General features: G+C 42.8%; 1 protein-coding gene across 9 annotated transcripts in view; it reads left to right on the forward strand.

Moving 5' to 3' along the window:
- The window catches only part of FAT3 (FAT atypical cadherin 3), a 407,707-nt gene that overhangs the window by 60,864 nt on the left and 330,468 nt on the right, over positions 1-16,375 (forward strand). For 6 of the 9 annotated variants that reach the window (XM_057422585.1, XM_057422591.1, XM_057422588.1 and 3 more), the window contains exon 1: positions 6,204-6,776. The exons of 1 other annotated variant lie outside the window; for it this stretch is intronic. The gene's annotated coding sequence lies outside the window, so the exon portion shown is untranslated. Of the gene's footprint in view, positions 1-6,202; positions 6,777-7,127; positions 7,226-16,375 lie in introns of those variants that run through there. 2 more of the 9 variants (XM_057422594.1, XM_057422586.1) reach the window with 2 other exon arrangements.

A 16,375-nucleotide genomic window follows, 5' to 3' on the forward strand; every position in this document is an offset into this window, starting at 1 on the left:
AGTAGTTGGGGAGGTTTCCTTGTCGCAGAGGAGGAGCTGAAGCACAGTGACTCAGTCTGTACTGGGAGAAGTGATTGTATAGAAAAACTGAGAAGAGCTGTCCTTTGTTAGTGCTCAGTGTGAGCAGGATTAAGGGTAAGGATGGGACATATATAGTGTAACCCTAAACACTGGTGGTAGGATGGGCTGTGTCAAGCTGGAGGCAGCGTTGAACCAAGATGGCCATGCTCTTTATGGGGATGAGCAGATGCTCTGGGAGCCTATCTGTAGGTGCGCTGGGAACCACAACCAAGCACTTAAAATCAAGTGGTATGAATTTCTTCCAACTTATAGATTCATAGAATCATAGAATGGTTTGGGTTAAAAAAGGACCTTAAGATCATCTGGTTCCAACCCCCCCTGTCATGGTCAGGGACACCTTCCACTAGGCCAGGTTGCTCAAAGCCCCATCTAACCTTTCCTTGAACACTTCCAGGGATGAAGATTCACAACTTCCTTGGGCAACCTGTTCAGTGCCTCACCACTCTCACAGTAAATTTCTTCCTTATATTTAACCTAAATCTCCTCATTTTTATTTTTTCTTTTGCTTTCAGATCATTCTGGAAGGAGCTTCATCCACCCTAGTAAATTGCAGATATTTCTAATGCTACAGTTACAAGTGTGAAAAGTGTCCCAGCTAGCTTTTACCAGGCTTGCCTGGGTGGTTGCTTTATCATGGTATGGTCAGTGGTCAGTCTCCGGGATCCTGATTAGATTTATATGTCCCGTGCTCCTATTTGTTGCTTCACCAGTGTGAACAGCAATGCTGTTCAGTCTGCTTTAAAATTACTTTAGGTTTGCTTATTTGTGCTTCAGTCAGATTTTGGGTACGGCGTCAGCACCTTGCTAGTACAGAGCAAGAGCATCTCTGGTGGGAATGCTGAGAAATAGCTATTGCTCTTGAAATCTGTGCTCCATGTTATTTTGCAGTACCTCTCTCAGGAGAGTATGGTTTGTACCCACTGACTAAATTGCTTAAAGATGTGCAAATTAGATCGAGCAAGACTGCTTGGTCAGTTGAAATAAAGTGTCTTTGTGGAGTGAATATCAGGCACCCCCAAAAGATGTCAGGACTGGAGGAAAGCTTCAGGAACAATATATGGGTGCTGGTGGCTGGAGGGACATAATGTGCTTGCTGGGCTGTACGTTTTGTGGGTGCAAAATCGTTCCAGACATGTTTTCAACCTACAAAAGCCCTTTCTGCATATCTCACCTTTGGAGAGTGTGTTGGCAGCATGAGGGTTGAAACAAGATGTCCCAAATCCCAGCTGGCTCAGGACTGCCTTTGGAGCATGGCTGTTTCTGCACAGAGTACAGTCAGGCCTTTGTGCCTAGCTGGGGGGGTACGGACACCTCCTGAAAGCTCAGGCGTGGAAGTGGATGGAGTGGGTACCATGGCTCTGTTTAGGTTTGCTGGGCCTCTGTGATGGATGCTGCCATGGAGGTAATCACCCAGCCCCACAGACTGGTGGCTGCACATTTACTGAAACCCCATTTTCAAATAGGAAATTGGCCTTTTATCTTTGGTACTCGCTACATAATGGTGCAGGGCATTAGTCAGCTGAACCTCACCATGGTTTATTGTGCAGTTGTAAATTGTAATTGGCTGACTAACCTTCTCTGATGTTAAGTGCCTTAAAAGGTTGTTTTTCCTTTATCCTATTTTATTTTTTGTTTCTGGCTTCATGTGTTCTTTCTGTTTATTTTGCTACTAAAATGTAATTACAAATTAAAAAGAACAAAGTGAACCTCGAACCCTACTGATGTAAAGTAACATGAATCATCAGCTCTTGGAAGTGTGTGTAATCCAGAGCTCTGCAACCTCATATACATCCCCTTCATTTGGTAGATGTTTGAAATATCCACAAACATTTTTTCACATTCTTGAGCAAAGACCACATCACCATGTGTTCACCCTTATTTCTAAGTATTGATGTCTTGAAGCCAGGTTTTGTTTAATTAGATGTTTTTATTTTGTAATTTGTAGTGTTTATTGCACTATATGAAACCAAATATAAATGAAGAGAGAAAAAAACCTGCCAAATTATTTGCCTTTTAATAATCAGAATGACTATATTAGAAGGAAAATGTAAGCAATTTTAAATAGTGCCAAAGGCTGTAGTCTTTGAGAACAGTTGAATCAGAAGGTTTAGGTAATGAACAGAGTTGATGATGCCTGTAATAAAGTGGATTAGCTGTTTCAAATTGTGTTAAACCATGTATCTTTACATAGCTAATCTCTCATGTTTGCAATTTTGGTCATAGGTTCTTGGGGAGTACACAGATAGATTGTAGTTCTACAAAGGGTGTTGCAGATACTGACAATTCCTCATATAGTTTTTGAAGGAGAAACAAGAAAATCTTCATAGTATTTCCTATGGATCATACGGTTCTGCCCCGTTAGCAGTCATTAGTCTGCCTTCAAGCAGCAAATACTGATTTCTTTCTCTTTTGGTAGCAGCTCTTTACTTTGATACTTCTTTCCAGCCTGGACTTTTGTTCAGTACTCTTTACAGCTTCCGTAGAGTTGGCTTTCATGTGAATAAAGCAAATTCTGAGAACAATGCAAGCACATGTAATTCCTCCAAATTATGTTAGGCTAAAAATGTGCTGGTCTGTGGATTACATTTTGGGTATGCACTGGTGGGCCCATGAATTGGATGATACTGATCTCTGAGGGCCGTTGCATGGGGTAGGGTGTCTAAGGGCTGTTGTGGGAGAGCAGGACTTCAGGCAGCTCACCAGGGTGTTTGTGAATGGAAGGAACCTCTTGCCCAAGTCATGGCAACAACATATCCCTCTGGGTGTGTTCTGTTGGCAGCTAGGGACTAGGACTATCACTATGGCACGCAAAGATTTATGCATTTAATTAGATGTTAATCAACAATTTGGTCTGATTCTGGCATGCTTGCTTATTTTGAGAAATGTTTTCTATGCATTTTTCTTTGCACATATGAGGTGTCCTTCCATGCACTTCCCCACTGTCTTGAAATGTCTTGCCAAACTGGGGCTGTGATTCTAATTGTGGAGTGATACTGAGATTATTTTCCAGTAAAATAATGTGAAGGATGAGATTTTGTTTGGAATAAAACTTGTCAGCGTATACACGTGAGGGCATTTCTTAGGCAGCACAGGAGCTCCTTAAATGCCGTGAACTGTGCTTTGATTCATGCTTAAGAGTTGACTAGAATGATGCTGATACTTTTTTTTTTTTTAAGGAACAAATAGCTTGACTTTCAAAATATGTCAAATTCAGTTGCTTGTGTTTGAAACAAGAACACTCTTTGCAGTAAAGGGACTTGAAAAGCCTGGAATCAGTTCCCTGCTATTCTCCAGCACTTCTTGCATCTCCTTGGGGAGGCAGTTTAGGCTTTCAGTGTTCAAATCATCATCCTTAAAATGGGGATAATAAAGACTTTCCTAGTGCCTAGGAGTGTTGAGATGGCAGATCGACTGGTGAATCATTTATGGGTTCCAAGAGTACTTACGATCCCCTCTGCAGCTGTAAACCTCAACCTTTCCCAAAATGCAGCTACCCACTGGACCTTTTCAGCCTGTGTATAATCAGTGGATCACTGCAGTCCTTCTTGCAGTGTTTTTCTGTGTAAATAATTTGATTTCTAGAGTGAGTTTCCCCTGCCTTTTGTCAGATGGGCCTTGAAGTCATCAACAGTTCCTGACTGTAACTGTGGGAAAGAGGGCCATTGCCTGGTGCCTTTTGAGGGTGTTTCCCTTTTTTTCAAGACTTTCCTCAGCTATCCTGGCTGAATCTTGGCTTCATGTTTCATGCGTTCATGGAATGTGGGCACATTTTCTGTAGCAGATGGAATGTATGTGTTCTTTCACTCAGATGGGATCCCAAAGAACTTGCCAAGTGCTTTGATCCCCTTGCAAAGAGAAGTGTTCTATACAAGGCTGAGGCCACTTTCAGGGACACTTTAACCAGCTGACGTTGGCCCCTAAGTAAGAGTAGGGGGCTGAAAGGGGGATGCCATTTTGCAGACTCTGGGCCATCCAGTTGTTATTATCAGCAATCTCTGTGTCTCATTTCAAATCCAGTATGCGGTGCTAGGTCAGTAGTGAGTATGAAGTGTAAAGATCTGCATTGTTTTCTGTGATGTCCTATGAATGTTTTTGTGTTTTCCTCTTGTTCAAATTGCAACCCAGCCTTGCCCTGCTTACTGCTGTTTCTCAGGGATACTGCTTCAATGACCCTTCTTGCGCCAAAACCACGTCAGCTAGATTATATTTGTGAAGTGAATACATGTAAAGTGCAGCATTTTTATCCTGAGTACAAAAGCCTGGAATTACTGTAGCTCAAGAAACATGGATTTCATGTGCACAGGCAACACACTTGTGCTTTTTTGGGTCTTCCCATGTAAATGAGCCTTTGGTTCGTGATACCTGTTGGGATGGTAGACCACTGCTTGGGACTTCTGCATACTCCATATTTATCTAACTATGAAGGGTGTTACTAGGCATCATAAAGTCACTACTAGTCACTAACTAGTAGTATTTTGTCCTGCTGTTGAGGTTTTTCCTCCCTCAGCTAGAGGGAGAGCCATGACCTTAGTGTTATTTAATTGGAGGCTTTTTTGCGTAACACTCCACTCACTTTGGTAGTATGGTTTTACAAGTACTTTGAATTGATCTTATTTGTATGGAAATGATGTCTCCCATTAATTTAACAAGACTAATTCAAGTCACCGGTCAACCCAGCTGTTCAATCAGGGATATTGCACAGTGCTATTTATTTGGTCTGGTTTGAAGATTATGGCCACCCCAGAAACAAAAAAGGAAAAGCAGGTACTGTTGGTGAAATCCTGTATTTGTAGGCAGGTTCACCAATGGATGTTGTTAGCTTGGAATTATACTATTATTATACTATTATTATACTTGGAATTATAGCAAATAAATATGGCTTTCTTTTCTTTCTATTGAGTTTCACAAACACAGCTAGAAATATGGAAAGGAGAAGGGGAGCTCTTAACCTGAGAATTTCAGACCAGTTGGATTTAAGCAAACCACCCATTTATTCTTAGATTAATGGCTTGCAGGCAGACTCTATCAGTTGTGGACTGCACTGCATTAATTTGCAACAGCAAGAGTTAATGCTAGTAATTGCTTTTCCTCTATAGAGAGAGGCCGTAGTAGATTGTTTTTACATGGCAATCTGTGATTGATAGATCAGGGAAAACAGGACCAAAGAAGGTTACTGCCTCCCAGCCACCTCCCCCTTCAAATTAAAATAATTTGCAATTTGCAGGATGCCCTGTCGCACGTGCTGTGGGAGCGAAGCAGTAAACACACTAGGGCTGCGTTCCCTTAAAGCAGTGAACCTCTTACTGCATTTCTTTCATCAAACCAAGCAAGTCATGTTGTTGGAAGGCCACTGAAAACAAGTGTGCTGGTGAAACAGCCCCCAGACCCCTTCAGCAAACTTCCGGTACGGTCAGGCATCGGACCTGATGAAAGAGCCTGTTTGTGAACCTTTGGATTCCTTCCATTGATTTGTAAATCCACTTCAATAAAGTACTGCCCAGGCTAGTGAAATGAGCAGCTGATGCTGGGCTTCCATCAAGTTCTTAACAAATAATCTGATGCAGCTTGTATCACTGGTGCTGCAACGTGCTTTTTAATGTATTTTTTTCTCCTCTGTGTTGGATCATTTGGAGACTGGGGGAGTAGGGAGAAAAAAACCCGCCGTCTCCATCAGCTACACATTACATGGCTGCTTTATTTTTCACTGCTGCTAAAACCCTGCTTATTTAATATCGATCATACCAAGGAGCCAGCAAAGTACGGTGTTAATTGGGTCCACTGGAATTCTTGTCCCCTGGGAGGGGAGAGCTTCCTAGGCAGGGAGGGCGGAGGGAGGGAAGGAAGGAGGGGAGGCAGGCAGGGAGGAGGGGACCCACTGTGCGCCGCATAAAATGTAAGTGCACTAGACATCAAGGCTTCGGCTTGCATCGCTGGAAAGCAGTCGCGGCGTTTCCCACCCGCCCCCCCTTTCAGAAATCAGGCAACTCGTTTCTGTTTTTAGTCTGGTAGCTCTTCTTGCTTTAACAGCTCCTTTCTTCTCGCTTATTTTTCTTTCCCTTTTTTTGTCTTCCCCCCCCCCCCCCCCCCCTTGTAGAGCGTTTTCTTTTTTTTTTTTTATTGTTTTCTTCTCCTTTCTGCAAAGCTGCAAAAGCTCTGCTTTGAAAACTGCTGCCCCAGAGTGCAGTTGCTTAGCTGTCCTGTCAGCATTGTTCTAATGCTCATTCCATATGTATGTCACATAGGAGCAGTACCCTCCTCCTCTCCCTTCCCCCCATCCATGCATTTGATTTTTTTTGTCCCCTAAAGACTGTTATTTTTATATATGTATTTTTTCCCAAGGAGCTTGCAAACAGGGAAATTCAAACTGCATGATTCTGTGCTATGGTTACAACCACAGCCAAGACCAGATTTCTCTTAGAAAAAAAGTGTTTGTGCCTTCTTTTCCCCACTCCCTCTCTTTCTTCCCTATAAGCACAAAGACTTTAAAAAGTCTAAGATCTGTAGTTCCTTTTGCTTTTCCGCGTTACCGTGACAGCATGTATCTCTGTTGCTGAAGAATGAAGCGGGCAGGCTGGAGTTTTTTTCTGTTCAGTGCTTTTGGGACCACTAAAGACAAGTCCGCAGAGAAATATGTACAGCAACTGTGCCAACTGAGTTTCTCATGCCTGTTATCTGTCACTTATTCTGACTAAAAGGTAAGGGATTCTTTTTCCGTTCTATAGATTCCTTGTTAAAGTCTTTGTGCATTGTTTGTGCAGTGTCATTTGACATGTGCAACTAACTGGCTCAGGAGGAAGGTGGGTTATGAAGATTTTTGTGTTAAGGTATTATCGGTCACCCAAGCAAAAGCTGTTTGCATCATAGGAGGGAAAAAAACATCTTGTTTCTTGGAATTTTTCCCCTTTTCATCGCAAATGTTTCCTCCAGCTTTCCTCGCTCCTGATTGAGACATAAAGCCGGGGCATTATCGCTGCTGCTTATCTTTCCTGGTGCTCTTTCTCTACCTCAGCAGCACACGCACCCAGTCTGTGTGTGCGTGCGCATGTGTGGGGTAGAGCATAGCCCCTTTACATGGGAAATACTTGGCAACATGCACGTTCTCCTCATTTACTGTAACTAAACGTCTTCAAACACTCTTTGCAAGGTAAGAATGCCTTAGTTCAGCACACTGCAGCTTATGCCTGTTTAAAATTATTACTTGGATTACAGTGCATACTGTGGAAAGTTATTAGTTTCCACAGAGACCGATTTAACTGGGGGGTATGTGTGCAGCGGTTCTGTTTTGTGCTTTACATGCACTGCTTGTGGGAGAGTATGAGATGTTATTTTTTCCCTTAGTTCTCGGGAAGGGTGAAGTTTACACTGTCCGTTAGGCATAAGTAATGAAGTTGTGGCTGAAATTGATTAAAGCTGTAGAGAAGCATATCCTTACAAGGCTTTTCAACTTAGCTCTGAGAGTCAGAAGATAGTTTATGAAAGTGATTTTTCTATTGCACTGCATTGTAATATGCAGAAATGTTAGTGGGAAGGTGTCTTCAGCAAGCAGAAATAGCAGCAAATGATGTCTGGACTGGATCATTATGGCATTTATGCATTAGAAACCTGTTTAATCCACAACCTTGGTGTGCACTGATTATTTGTGTGTGTGTGCTGGACGCATCTTTCAGCAGCCTCTTAGTTCAAGAGGGCTTTGTTTTATAAAATGTGTTTCAGCTTTGCAAGCAGAAGTGCACTCTGTGACTGTCCCCTTAGCTGTGACATGGTCCTGTTATTTGGAGGCTGAGTTTTTAGGGCTGGCTTTGGTTTCTTTCTCAGGTATTTGTGTTCTTACTTCTTCGCTGTTAGTTCTCTGCATAGAAAATGCATCTTCAGGGTGTTCATTTCTCATTCTTTGAAATGATCAGTGGCTGAGACAGTTGAGCAACCTCTTCTCTAATAATACCGCTTTACCTTGAATGTTGCATTGCTTATTTGAATAAGTAGGAATGGCACCAAATACATAATTAGTTTAAAAACAGTCTAAAAATGCAAAGTGTGAAGGAAGAAAGTCCTGTCTGCAGGCATTAATTTCTTTCTTTACTGTAGCTGTTTATAATGTCATTTCAAAATCAGATTATTTCCTAACACATGCTCTGTGACTCTATTTTCCCATGATTGTTGCTTTATATCAGCACTGAGAAAACAGTTATTTAGATAACAGGTTTTCATTGACATCCTTTCTATAATATAGAAAGGAAGAAGCAGTAATAAGTTAAATTGGCATCTGCTAATTATACTGAATACAGATTGTGAGCTCTGCAAGTCGTCCCTTGCCTTAATGCTGTTAGCATATTTTAGCACTGGCAACCAAAGGAAAGCAACTGGAATGTTCCTGCTTGTTGTTTTATGGGGGGAAGAAAAAAAGATGACTTGTACAGAAATGTGAAGTTTGGGTGGGTTTTCTTAATGTTTATATGCTGGTTTTGAACAGGAGGGCATCACGTAGTTTGGTAGCACTTGGTAAAACTGGTTAGAGGTGCTTGAGAGAATGACTTGTGTGGTGATCATTAGAATTAATTTTGACCCTTGGTGACAAAACCATTGTTGTCCCGTACAAAACTTGGTCTTTGGGCAAGAAAGTTTGAGTGTTTCAGAGTCACCAAATACTGTTCCTTTTGGGTTTCAGAGAAATACTAATCAAAAAATACCATTGTGTACTGAACTTAGCTGTGGTTCTTCATCCTAAGAGGTGATTCTGCTCACCTCATCTCAGAACCCGGAGTCTTGCTCTCCCGTGGAAGCAGAAGAGCAGCACTTCTGCCCAGATGTGCACATTGCTGCCTTGTGGCTTTCCCATGTGCAGCAGCATCCCTGCCTGGCCATGGCACCGAGCCCAGGCTCAGGAGATGAGGAGCTCAGCTGGTGGTGGCTTTGCCACCGGACACGCTCCAGCGCTTGGTGCCGTTGGCAGCGGCAGCAGAAGACGTGAGCCGTTATGGTGGGTCAGCCGCTAGAGGGGAGACAAGAGCTGCGCTATGTTAACGTCTGTCACCACAGCGCACCACATGAAACGATGTCTATGTATGGGTTTGTGGTATGTGTGAAAACAGCCAGCCTGTCCCGCATCCTCTGCGTGCTGGGAGCATCCAGCGGTGCTTGTGTGGGGTGTAGCATGGGCTGATACAAGCCCTTGTCCTCAAGGAACACCTCGCTTCTGGGGTGAATGGTGCTCCCTTGTGAGTTTGGATATAGCAGAAACGTGTCTGTGCTTTGTCTGTTGTTTTGTGTGTGTGGACCTGTACAGCCTCCCTCTTGGGTGGTAGTGAGCCCAGCCTTGTTGAAGGCATCCAAATTCACTCTTGTGTCTCTGTAGAGGAACTTTTTGCTGAGGACTTGACAAAAGCAGGAGGCTGCTCGCTTTTTGTTTGCTTTCGACATCTGTAGATCACAGTGGTATGCTCACAGATTGCTTTAATTGGAGTTAATGGTGAGAGGTGGCTGGTAGGCACTGGCTCAAGACCTCAGAAATTAAAGAAAGTATCTTTTTTTCCCTTCTTGGCTACTTAAATCTTCTTTGGAGAAGAGAAGCTGCATGGAGACCTTATAGCAGCCTTCCAGTATCTGAAGGGGGCCTATAGGGATACTGGGGAGGGACTCTTCATTAGGGACTGTAGTGATAGGACAAGGGGCAATGGGTTTAAACTTAAATGGGGGAAGTTTAGATTGGATACAAGGAGGAAGTTCTTTACTGTAAGGGTGGTGAGGCACTGGAATGGGTTGCCCAGAGTAAGTGCTCCAGCCCTGGCGGTGTTCAAGGCCAGATAGAACAGAGCCTTTAGCAACATGGTCTAGTGTGAGGTGTCCTTGACCATGGCAGGGGGGCTGGAACTGCATGATCTTCAGGTCCTTTCCATCCCAAACCATTCTATAATTCTATGATACATAAAACTTTTACAGATAATTATGATTTGCCACATAGATTTACTGTAAATTGTTTCATCCTTCTGTAGAACTTGAAGTATTGTCCTGAGTGATGGGAATGGGCACACTGGGAAGTATCCTCTGCAGAAACAAAAGGCAGAGTGTAGGTGGGAGTCCTCCAGGTCAAGGTGAGGTTTCCTGTGGGTGAGCAGCACAGGAACGATGTGCTTTGGCTGTTGGTGGAAGTGTGTTACGGCAGTGCCCTAACTCCTGTCTTCATGTGAGCTGAAAGTGGTGTCAGAGTCTTTTTAATAAGACGTTATGATTTTGGCTTCAGTTTTAGGTTTTCTTACTCTCTTATGCACATGTGTGAAATGCAAAGCATATTTAATGAGAGAATACTTCAAGTGCTTCCAAATTAATTAAAAGCAGTTCCACATCTGGAATAAATCCAGTACCTTTCAATGGATGGCTTCGACTTCGTGGGTTTTCTCTCTTGTGAGAAGCCCTGTGAATATCCCTGTGAGGATGCTTGTGGAAGCTGAAGTTGCAGAATCCAGGCTTATTTTACAAAAGGGAGAGATCTGAAGCCCACAAAGATCAATGGGATCTTGTCCTTTATTCCAGCAGACTTCAGATAAGACCGAATCATGTAGGCAATTATGATATGCCTATGCACGGTCAGGTATTTTCAGGGTAACTGTCTAGAAGGTAGCTTTGCAAGTCTTAATTAAAATGTCTGGTTCCTCATAGTTTAACTGCTGTTTAAATGAATGCTGGTTTCAGTGGGGCTTGAATTAGGCACCACCAACAAAAAAAAACACATTTTTATCATGAACTTTTTTTCTTCTCCCTCTTCTGTCTCCAGAAGTAAATGAAATGATCAGATTTTTCTCTATGGGAATGTTGTGATTTAAACTGACACCACCAAGTGACCTAGAGATAGGCTTATTGCACAGATAAAAATGCAGGGTTGGGTTGTTTGAACTGCATTAGCATCAGAATAAGAAACTGCAGGGTGGGTTGGCTGAGATAGCCATGCAGAACTGGGGAGGGTTCTTTGGAAAGCCTCAGAGCTGGGAATTCTTTTCCATAAATAAATAAATCTGTGTCCCGAGCAATTAATGAATACAGAAGTCTGGGCAACTTTTAAGCTGTTTGGGATATTTGAAAAACCCATACGTTGTTCATGTTAGTGTTGTTGATTTCCATTCCTCCCCCCATTATTTCCATTTTAAGGTGGACTTTTATTTGACTTCCTTTATTTTTGCTGAAGGATGCTGATGAGAATGTTTTTGCCAGCACTTTTCTGTAACACCACTGTTAACACCCACATCAGTTCCAGCATCTCTTGCAGCAACGTGATGCCCCTGAAATTTTTGATCCTCCAGATACAGGTCAGGATTGCAGGCAGCTTAGTGCTTCAAGGACTTTGTCTTTGGAGTTGTCTGTTGGCTGCTTGTGCTGGTTACTTTGGGGATGGCAAGGAAATTATCTTGCAGGGATCCCACTGTGAATGCATATACAGCTTTTCTGGGGGATCTCGGTGTGTTTCACAGACCCAAACTAATTAAACTTCACGACGTTCATGTGAGGCAGATAAGCATGAGCCACAGTAAATAAGCTAAAACAGAGAGGTGATGAGCTCAACTTTCCCGTGGTAGTGAACAATGACATTCCTGTTGAATGGAGTTGTAGGTGCCTTGGAAATGAGGCCGCTGGTGGCTTGGCTGGAGAGCTACTTTTGGAGATGGACTTTGTGGAGGCAGTTAATATCTGCAGTTTTACAATCCAGAGTTTGCCTTTTAGAGGCTGAATTAGTTCAGATCCCCTCAATGTTTCCTTGCTGGTGAGTTCTTGGTGAGTCTGTATAAGCAGCAGCATGTTGGGAGGTTACTGAAATGTCCTCTTTCCCTTGTAGACTTGAGTTTTCTCAGTTATCCAGCTTTGGTTGGAATCATAACTTTTAAGTATCATTCTGTGTTAAGAGGAAAGTCCCTGACTAAGGTGCGCCAGCTCTTACAGTGCTAACAGCTTTTGAAAATTGCTGTGCTTTTAACTTCGTTGGGGTAGTGTTTCCAGTAATTCCGTCTCTGATGTGGCTTTTGAGAGAGGATCGATATGCTGGAGATTACTGATGTGGTCACTGTTGGTCATAGGCAATAATAAAAAAACAGTGCTGGTGAAGTGGACTAGCTGGCAGTACAGTTGAATGGAGTGGGAATGGGAAAGTTCGCTTGCTTAACTGCCTCAAGTGCACAGTTCTTTCAAGAACAAGAGTACCAGACAATGCCTTTAGAAAACAAAGGTTTACCCAGTCTGGTAACTCATTTATGTAATTATAGAGGGGGTTTAAAGAAAGCAGTCTAGAGGGGGATGCAGGGAAGCATCAGATAATTATGGTACTATAAGCAGGTTTGCAGATACACGGATACAATGCGTAGGTTTCCATTAGGGCGTGCTGTACAACTGGGATATATTGACAAAGAGAGAGGAAAAAGCAGTAGTGAGAGAAAGCAATGGCTCTAATTTCTACAGCCTTTCAAGAAAATGTCTTAGGTATAGGAGCCAGCCAAAAAGGTTAATTGGGCAAGATCAGTTATTGTGCTGTGTGAAAGTGAGCTTCAGAGCTTGAGAGGAGAAAGCATCAGACAAAGCAGAGAGGTGTTTCATGAGATGAAGCTATTTGTGTGCTGGTGAGAAATGAGGATTAACCCCAGTCTGGAAGAGGGGAGGTGTAAGAAAAGAGACAGAATTTACTGAAGATGTCAATGTTGTTTCAATGATGCAAGACCCTCAAAGCAGTATGCAGATGGAATGAGAAAGGAAGGGCAGACAAGTTGCCTTTGTGTCTGAATAAAGAGGCAATGAGGGTTACAGCAGGAAAGGAGTAAAGTTTAGGAGAACCGAAGAGACAAGGCACAAAAGAAGAGGTGGCACAAAGGCGATGGAGCCTTTTGTACCAACTCAGCACAGTGCATGAAAGCATCCCAAAAAGTGACCAAGTTGTATCACTGCATGTACTGGGCAGCGGCTGGCAGCCAGGTTATTCTAGCACTTGGCTGTCTCTGCCTGAGGCCACACTGGTAATGCTCTGTGTAGCTTAGGCTATATGCTTTTATATAAAGTGTTACAGTCATGGAAAAGAATGAGCCAAAGGGAATGTAAAGGTCACAGAGAAAGATTACAGGGGCATCCAACGGAAGAAGCAGGGATGTTGAGGTATGTGCTCTTATGAAGCTATCACACGTGCTGGAAGGGAGGAATACCAAAGTTTATCCACAAAGTGACGGGGTGGTTGAACCTGCTGGAACAGCTTTGTACTCAGTGACTGTTGGGTGGAATAAGCTGCCACAGAAACGAGGAGAATAAATGAATGCTTGTTGAAATTGAGACTAAAAGCTGGGGATTTGGCATGATTATCTACGTGCTAACACCAAAAAGCAGGAGTTAATTTTGCGCTGGCCTCCTTGCTGTAGACCTGCCTGTCTTCTTGGGAAATGTCCCTGAGAATGAGCTGTTGATAGTGGAGCACAGGCATTCATTTTTAAATTAATTTGAATAATGTGGACATAAGTCAGTTTGCGTTAGTGCTTGATGCTAATGAAATGGATTTCAGACCAACGGGCTCCGGGGAAGAGTGGAGCTTCAGCATTTTCCCTGTTGCACATTTCAGTCTGCTGAGAAGTTGGAGCAAAGGGCTGCATCTCTGCTTCATTTGTTGCTGGTTATGCAGTTTAATTAGTGCCCATCATTACACATTTCTGAACAACTCTCAGGAAGCTGAATATGGGCTTAGTGAAATCCGTAACTGCAGAGGAGCTCTGTAACTGGATGCTAAGAAGGGGCTGTTCATATGCGGGAGACAAAAGGGTCCTTTATGCAAAAGTAGCTTGTTAGCTTTTTGTTTTTAAGCTGTAGCATGTCTAAGCGATCAGGGTGTCACACACTAATAAACTGGCCAGCCCCTCCGGAATAGACATTCTTGGTGGTGATTTAGAAGGTGCATTTATACAGTAGTTTCCAACTTCATTACTACGCTGTTTCCTTGGATACTGAGTGTTTTGCATATAATTACGAGAGGGGCATTAACAATGCTTGGTGGTTCTAATGGTTTTAATAACATTTTTCGTACTACCTGGTTAGCGATTCTCTTTTTCCTTTTAATTTCCTATATCAAAGAGGAAAAACAAAAGGAAGTGATTTCTGTCAGCTAATTTGCACAACTTCTTTTGAGCCAAGAACAGGTTTTATTTCATAAAGTGTGGAAATCCTATATGCTATTTGTAGAATTATGTCCCTGAATGGGTTGTAAATAGGAGTTGAAGTGGTTCATTGCAACATCAAATTCACACTGTTTGGGAACAATCTTACAATAGTAAAGAAAAAGCTGTTTAAATGCTGGGCAGTAAACAAAATTTGTTATGGGTGTGAAAGCATTTAAATACTTCATGTGTCTATTTAAGACTTGGGTATTTTGATAGTGCTCAGTATGTTTCTCGAAGGTACTTTCTGCTCTTTACACACCATCTTGGTTGCCTCAACTCCGGCTGTTGTTTGACAAACAGTTTGATCTGCCATGGACATGAAAAGGATCCCTCCTGCCTGCCCAGGCGCCCGTTCCCGTCTTCCTCCCTCCCTTTTGTTCACAGGCATATTTGCAATAGGGTAGCTCAATCCACAGCGAGAACAAAATCAACAAAATATACTCCAAAAAGGAGGGGAAAGGAGGGAAAGGATCAGGAGAGGGGGGATAAGCCCAGGACAGCTGGTGGCCATGGTGGCTTATTTGGCTGTAAAGTGATCACCAAGCTGTGCTCGAAGTGACTGTGCCTGAGTACAATTTGGCTTAGTTGTGCAGGGTGTCTGCAGCACTTGTGAAGAAGGTTGTAGGAGCGTCAGGCCGTGATGCCTGGGCTGCAAAGGATGCATTTGTATGTGCTTGAGGAATGTCTGTCCGGGGGCAATATTTCTGCATGTCAAAAAAGAATTAATGCTTTCGTGTTCTCTGAGACCTCATTGGACCTCAGGATATCCCCTAGAAACACAGCAACAAGGATTTAAACTCTTAAATGACTGTAACTGTCACAAGCTATGTAGTTACATGAGGTATGAGGGCAGCTGGGCATGATGGAATAGGCTGTATGTGTGTGTGCAAACACCCCCCCACTACAAGTGTGCTCATTTATTGAAACTGCTTTTTAAGTTCAAACCATTTTTTTTTACTGATAAAAGAACTACTTTATATTCCTCCCAGTACTTTTTCTTCAGAGGAACAATTGTATATTTAATTTAATAAAATAAAATACAATCATTTTTCCAAAAACCACCGAATACAGAATTTAATACAGTAGCATTTGACCATAAATTCTAGGGATACATGTGAGATGGCTCTTTTACAGTACACTCAGTTTTATTGCAGTCCTCATAGTGGCTTTCATATGCCAAAAGCTATTCAGAGTCTTTTCTTATAAAAGTGCTATAGAAGTATATTATATCCACAGACATTTTGTCCTTACCCATTATAGTTTCACAAGTGAGGCACGCTTCCTTTTTCCCCTTTCTGTATGGACGTGTAGTATTGCTAGGTTTGCTTTAGTAAGCTGGTGCATTGCTATTTTATAACTCTTCTGCCTTTTCTGTTCCCTACTTTCATCTTAAAAATACAGAGAGAACAGGTAGTGCAGCTTCAAATAAGGCAGAGTTATTCCTGATGACTTTGATTCTTTCACCTCTTTACCTTTCTGGAGATTTTCAGGGGTCAGATTGAAATTGGCAGCTGACTTTCAATCAGTGCGTAGCAGAGCTTGAGGAAGAGCTATATGCAAGTAGTGCCTTGCTATGTGAAACTTCATTTCCAGTTGAGGTTTTAAATTCAGCAGCAATGAGCCTCACTGGGCTAGCAGTTGATATTTAGGCTGGAGTCTATTTTATTTCAGCTAACAGCTTTCACCATCTCTTATCAGAACAGAAAGGATAGGAAAATGGTGAGCATGTGGCTGGGAGGCACGGGGTGTGAGTTTACTTCTGTAGGATGCTCTAAGAAGGAGCATCCACATGCCTTTTTGTAGGGCAGTCCCTGGGAGTTGTGCATCAGCATGGCACCTTTGGCACAAGGTGGGAGCAATGGAGCAACTTGGCACAGCCAGGCCTGGATTTGGAGGGATCTGGTGGCATGATATGGGTTTGCCAGCACTTTTTCCCTCCTGGTGAACAAACAGAAGATGTGGAGCCAGTGGCTTGCTGTGTTTCAGGGCCATGGATGAGCAGCTCAGGGATGTGCGGCCTGCCCTGTTTATTGGCAAGTGCCAAGTTGGATGTTCAGTGTTGTGTGATGTGAGGCATCCCTGACCAATATTTGTTGCTTTCTGTCCAGAATTTGAGGGTACAGGCT

The sequence above is a fragment of the Pezoporus wallicus genome, unplaced genomic scaffold (genome assembly GCF_028554395.1).
Source record: "Pezoporus wallicus isolate ANWC-B61680 ecotype Strahan unplaced genomic scaffold, APGP_CSIRO_Pwel_v1 contig_8388, whole genome shotgun sequence".
NCBI classification, from domain to species: domain Eukaryota; kingdom Metazoa; phylum Chordata; class Aves; order Psittaciformes; family Psittacidae; genus Pezoporus; species Pezoporus wallicus.